Consider the following 6,715-nt stretch of genomic DNA (forward strand, 5'->3'; position numbering starts at 1 on the left):
GGAACAGCTTCTTCCCTGCGGCTGTTACATTACTTAACTCTACACCATGATGACTGGCAGTCACCCCCCCCGGACACTCCTTCCCCCAGAAAAATTGCACTACTATTACTGTTTGTACATATATATTTTACAGCTCATTATTCTATGTTCGCTCTTCAGGGTGAGATGCTAACTGCATTTTGTTGTCTCTGTACTGTACACTGCATAATGACAATAAAGATTGAATCTGAGCTGCTGCTATTTCCTTCAGTGAATGTTTAAGAAGGAACTGCAGTTGCTGGAAAATCGAAGGTAGACAAAAATGCTGAAGAAACTCAGCGGGTGAGGCAACATCTATGGAGCAAAGGAAATAGGCAACGTTTCGGGTCGAGACCCTCCTTCAGTGAATGTCTCTGCAACCTGTGAAGAATTGAGAAGATTATTTCTGATTTTATCTGTAAATGGATCTCTCCTTGTTGAAATTAATTAGGAAGAAGCTTTTTATTATTCTTGTTTAGTTTATCTCGACCTTGAGTTATGGTGGTTAGGAATTTATCTTCATACAACAGCTCAATGAGGCATGTAAATTGCAAATTATGTGCTGAGTGCATTCGTATATTTTTCTCTTGAGAATTGGCCATTCTGTGCCTACATTTTGTTCTCACAACCACTTCATTCCTCTTAGGCCTTTCATGCGCTTGGTTATTTATTGTTTGCATGCCGTTCATCTTTAATTCTTCTATGCCAGTGACTCTCATTGCTTTCCTTTCTCATGCTACAGAATTTGATACCTTTTTTGTTAATTTAATTCTTTGAATTCTTAGTTAACGCTTCACAATTTTTTGGTTTATACTCACAATGTTTTCATTTAAGTACACGTTTTACCGAACTTCACTTAATTGTCAGAGTTTAGATTATTTTAGTTTAGCGATACAGCGTGGAAACAGGTCTTTTGGCCCACTGGGTCCCCGCTGCCAACGATCACCCCGTACTCTAATACTATCGTACACACTAGGGACAATTTACAATTTTACAGAAGCCAATTAACCTACAAACCTGTATGTTGTGGGAGGAAGCCGGAGCACCCAGAGAAAACCCGCGTCACAGGGAGAATGTACAAATTCCATACAGTCAGCACCCGTAGTCAGGATTGAACTGAGATCTCTGTCGCTGTAAGGCAGCAATTCAACTGCTGTGCCACCATGCCACCTTCAAGTTGCTCCAACTTAATTGTCTATGAACATAGGGTATTCCTATTTCACTCTTTTGAGCTTAAAATTCAGCTTTATTCAATTCCTGCTTTAACTCCTACAGCATTGTCTTACAATATTGCCTGGCAGGTCTTCTTATAATATGCTACTTCTTCTTAGGCAATCTGTCAGAATCAAGTATAACTTTCTTCTACTTGAACTTTGTGTGTTACAAGATGACTGATGAGCCTAGTGTGGGAACTGCAGAGTCTGTGCAGATGTGACAGAGAGTCATAAAGTCATAAGTGATTGTAGAATTAGGCCATTTGGCCCATCAAATCTACTCCACCATTCAATCATGGGTGATTTATCTCTCCCTCCTAACCCCCTTCTCTGCCTTCTCCCCATAATCTCTGACATGTGTAGTATTCAAGAATCTATCGATCTCTGCCTTAAAAATATCCATTGAAGGCCTCCACAGCCTTCTGTGGCAAAGAATTCCACAGATTCACCACCCTCTGACTAAAGAAATTTCTCCTCATCGCATTCCTAAAAGAATGTCCTTTAATTCTGAGGCTATGACCTATAGTCCTAGACTCTCCCACTAGAGGAAACATCCTCTCCACCACTTCCACTGGGGAGCTCATTCCACACCGCCACCACACTCCACTCATATCCCCTAAGCCTTTCAAGTATTCCTGTATGTTTCATTCTCAAAGGGAAAAAGCTTGTCCAATCAACTCTGTCCCCTCATCATTTTCTAAAGGTCCCCCCGAGTACAGGCCCAGTGACCGACAAAACGCTCATCATAGGTTAGCCTATTCATTCCTGGAGTTGCTGATGGGGCAAGCAAGTGGTTAGTTTGTGGGTGTGTTCTCCTTCTGCCATTTACACAGCACTTAATGTGTCTCAAGATTCTCAAGACCATTCTGTATTCTTCTTCTTCACTTTGAGCGATCACGAACCGGAGATTCCCAGAAGGCTGTGGGGTTGTTGCAATTTTTCAAGGGACCTTTGAGAATTTTGAGTTTTTTCCTCTGTTCCCCTTCCCCCTCCCTCTTCCCCTTCCCCCCCCCCTCCCCTTCCCCCCCCCCCCCCCCCCCCCCTCTCCCCCCCCCCCCACTCCCCCTCCCCCTGCCCCTCCCCCTCCCTCCCCCTAAATGCCAGCTTGAATACTTGAGCGCATTAAGGGAGCGGCCACAAATACAGGTTGTCACCATTACATAGCAGCAAAGTGGTTTGATAATTGAGATGGAAAAACCGTTGGTGATTTGGCTTGAAGATCAAAACCAATGGCGTGCATCGCTTTGTCTGATAATTATTCGTAAAAGCAAAGAGTCTGTTCAACGATTTGAAGAAAAAGCATGGTAATGAAAATGAATAATTTGTTGCAAATAAAGGGTGGTTTAACAGATTTAAAGCAAGGGCTAATTTGCTAACTATTAAAGTGCATGGGGAAGAGCAAACACTGGTCATGCTGCAACCTCTTGGCATAGTGATCATCACCCTGATTATCAGCCAACGGCCTCCAACTCATTACCAAATAAATGTTGGCTGAGTATTTCCCTCTTCCTTCTGATCCACCTGCATTTAGCTGCCTAGCTCCAATTGCACTTCATAAGTTGGTGGTGAGCTGCCTTCCTGAACCGCTACGGTGGTTGAGGTATGGGTATATCCACAGTAATGAGTGCTCCAACACATAATCCACGTGGAAGCTCCGAAGTGGAGACTGTCTGGGAGCTCCAGTAGAGACCATCTGGGTCTCCAAAAAATGTACAATTTTTACCAAAGCCAATTAACCTACAAACTTGTACGTCTTTGGAGTGAGGGAGGAAACCGGAGCACCCGGGGAAAACCCATGTGGTCACGGCGAGAACATACAATCTCCGTACAGACAGCCCTGTTTCTTTATTACTTTTGCACAGGTGAGGTAGAGTGGATTGAATCTTAGGGCAGGCAAAATCTGAAAAAAATTTAAATGAATAAAAATTTAGATCCTTGCCCAATAAATTGCAAATGTGGAATATTTCACATTAGCCAAAACAGGATTAATCAGATGGGAGCTTCTGGCATGAATTGGAAAGTAAAAATAACGTTCTACTCTTATTTGGAACATATTTTAATGTTTGTGAATATAAATTATGGCCATTCATATGAAAATGATCAGATGAAGGCATTTTTGTTGCAGATAATGTGGCTGATATCACTATGTCTTCAACCTGGTGACATCTTCTAAATTGAATTTACTTGCAGATTTTTTTTCTTATTTCGATAGATTGTTGAGGTGAAAGGAGGAGGAGTTTAATGCAACACTCGTTACAGAAAATAATGAGATCTGTTTCCTCAGCAGAAAACTGTTAGCTGCTGCGCTGACAGGATAATTGCCAAATGAAATTGCAGTTAGGCATAGAAATACTGCTCTGCAAAAGGTAATAAAGGCTTGATTTTAACAGGTGGGGATAGCAATGCCATGCTCTGCAATCTAATATTATCACAAACTTTGGTATGGTTTTTATATTCTCAGATGACAAGATTACTCAGAAACTTGACTGTAAAATGAGGTCTTAATGACAGAAATCTGACTTTCATTAAAACGAGTTCTTGCACAGAAACTTTGATTAATGATAAAACGAGGTCTTAATTGCCAAAACTTGACCAACGATAAAACAAGGTCTTTGTGGAGGAGTTTTGATTGGCAGATGGTTGGAACAAAGGCCAAAGATAAGAAAAGAAGGTGCGACACAGGTTTCAAGAGTTGCAGATTGTGAAGCCAGAGGGATGAAAGTAGCTGGGACGGGACGTGGTGGAGGGGAGAAATAGGTGGGGATCCAGGTGAGGCATAGGGGGAGGGGAGGGGGGGAGGGTTGTGTATATGGATGTTTGCTGTTTGGTATAGGCTCAAGGGGCCAAAGAGCATGTGGCCATGCAGCTTGATTCCATGACTCTGGCACTAATTCCTGGGCATCCAACTGAATGGAACCACATGCATTTTATCCAGAACTCTCTAAATGACTTCCCTGCCTGGTTCTCTTTGAAAATCATTTTCCTTTCAGGTTAGGAAATTGCAAATTGACTGGCAACCACCAGCCTTGAAAATGCATGAGATTTTGATGTAAAATTCAATGTTGAGGTTGATTGCATTTATTTTGTGAACTTGTTTAAACTTTATTAGTACAGTTATTTTGTGAACTTGTTTAAAATTTGCCATTGACACATAATATTATTACCTTGAAAATTATAAAAAGAAATTCCGATGTCAGATGTTAGCTGTGAAATTGAAAAAAAACAGTTTTATTTTATACCAGACTAAATGGGACCAGTTGGGTCCCAGTCACACGGGAGGCCTGGTCCTCCAACGCAACCCATTCCCCAACGCAATATTCCACCACTCACCCAGAGCACCGTGGGGGCGGGGGGGGGGGGGGGGGGGGTTGGGGAGGAGGGGGTTTGGAGGAGGGGGGGTTGGGGGGGGAGGTTTGTGGGGGGGGGGTAGGGGGGAGGGGGGTTTGGGGGGGGGAGGATGTGTGGGGGGGGGTAGTTGGGGAGGAGGGGTTTGTGGGGTGGGGTGTGTGTTGTGGGGGCGGGGTGTTGTGGGGGCAGGGGGGGGGGGGGGCAGGGGGGGTTGTGAGGGCGAAGGGGTTGTGGGGGGGGGGGGGGGTTGTTGTGGGGTGGTTGTGGGAGAAGGGTTATGGGGCGGGGGGCTATATATGGGCAGAGGGATTGTGGGGGAGGGGGGGTTGTGGGGGAGGGGGGAGTGAGCTCGGGGGAAAAAATGAGGGAAGGGCCATGAGGGACGGGGGTGGGGGGGGAGGGGAAGGAGCCAGGAGGGGGACCAGAGGGGGGTAGTAGCTGGAATTGGCGGTGCGATGGAGACTCACAGGGGGCACTGGTCGCTGGTCATTCTCCTCAGCCGGGATCAGAGTCTCCGCTTTTCATTTGGATGGGTCTCTGACTGGGCTGGTTCTCCGACTCTGGGCTGACCCATGCTGGGCTGGGTCGGGTCGGGTGTCCGACGCTGGGCTGCTGCATAGGGCGGGGCTGCTGCATAGGGCGGGGCTGCTGCATAGGGCGGGGCTGCTGCATAGGGCGGGGCTGCTGCATAGGGCGGGGGCTGCTGCATAGGGCGGGGCTGCTGCATACTTAGGGCGGGCGGGCGGGGCTGCTGCATTAGGCTGCATAGGGCGGGGCTGCTGCATAGGGCGGGGCGGCTGCATAGGGCGGGTCGCTGTTTAGGGTGGGGCTGCTGCTGCTTAGGGCGGGGCTGCTGCATAGGGCGGGGCTGCTGCATAGGGCGGGGCTTTGCTGCATAGGGTGGGGCTGCTGCATAGGGCGGGGTCGCTGTTTAGGGTGGGGCTGCTGCTTAGGGCGGGGCTGCTTCAGGTCTCTCCGAAAGTCCGGTTTTAAACCTCTGCCGGCCACCCTCATCTGCAGTAAAGACGCGATGGCGCGGACTGGCGCGGGGAGTGACGGGAAGAGACTAATCCGCGCACCACCGACTGGCAGGAGACGAGATCGATCTGCGCACGTGCGGTTTTTAAGATTTTTAAACTTGGCTAACTTTTACGTCATTCAACCTATTGGAACAAAACTTTGTGCAATCGCAGCACAGGAGAACGGTGAGTGAACTGGTGAAAAATCGCAGCGCTATCGCAAACTGTTTTCGCGCAAATAGAAAGACCGCCATACCGGATGATAACAAGATCAGAGTTTTAGTTTTGTATAGAAGATAGATGTGGCTTTAAACTGATATCATCAGTGCATGAGGGATACACAGACACACAAAATAAAGTTTGGCGGGGATGCTGAGAGGTTTAAAAGAACATGGACATGGAAAGGCTGTTGCAACTTGTGAAGTGATGTTGAACTGGGTGCTCTGTTACTAATGTCAGGGATTGTCATTTAAGGCATGGATGTGATTTGGAAGTCTCCTTCTCAAAGGGCAGTGGAATAAATGTTTAAAGTCAGAAGAGGAGATATTCTTGATCTAGAAAAGGGTGAGAGGTTGTTGGGAGTGGATGGGATGCAGAATTGATGTTATACGGTATTTAGATCAGCCATGACCCGACTAAGTGGCAGACTGGGATTCAGGGGATGAGCGGCTGACTGCCTCTAATTTGCTTGTCCATAAGTCAAGCCACTGCTCACTACTTCTGGTAGTAACGGCCCAAGTTTAGTGGGCCACTACTCTCAAGTGGTGCGTTAGGTGTTCTGGAGCAAAAGAATGGCATGTTTATATTTCTGCAGTACTGGTTGTAGCTGAATGTATGAACAATTAGGACTCCTAATTTTTTTTTTACTTCACTTATCCTTGTCCTACCCTCTAACGATATGGTCCAGGCAACATGCTTTTAAAAAAAAACTGGACTTTATATAGCACCTGACATGATCTTAGGATTGTCCCTAGGGTTTTACAGTGTGTGAAGTACCAATAGATGACTTTACTTCAGATTTCTAATATAAGCAGTTAATTAGCTTTATTTTATCTATGGAATGTAATAATACTGTAGTAATAAGGGAAAAACAACAAAAAAAATGCACAAAACACA

The sequence above is a fragment of the Leucoraja erinacea genome, chromosome 13, assembly GCF_028641065.1.
Source record: "Leucoraja erinacea ecotype New England chromosome 13, Leri_hhj_1, whole genome shotgun sequence".
Classification (NCBI taxonomy): Eukaryota; Metazoa; Chordata; class Chondrichthyes; order Rajiformes; family Rajidae; genus Leucoraja; species Leucoraja erinaceus.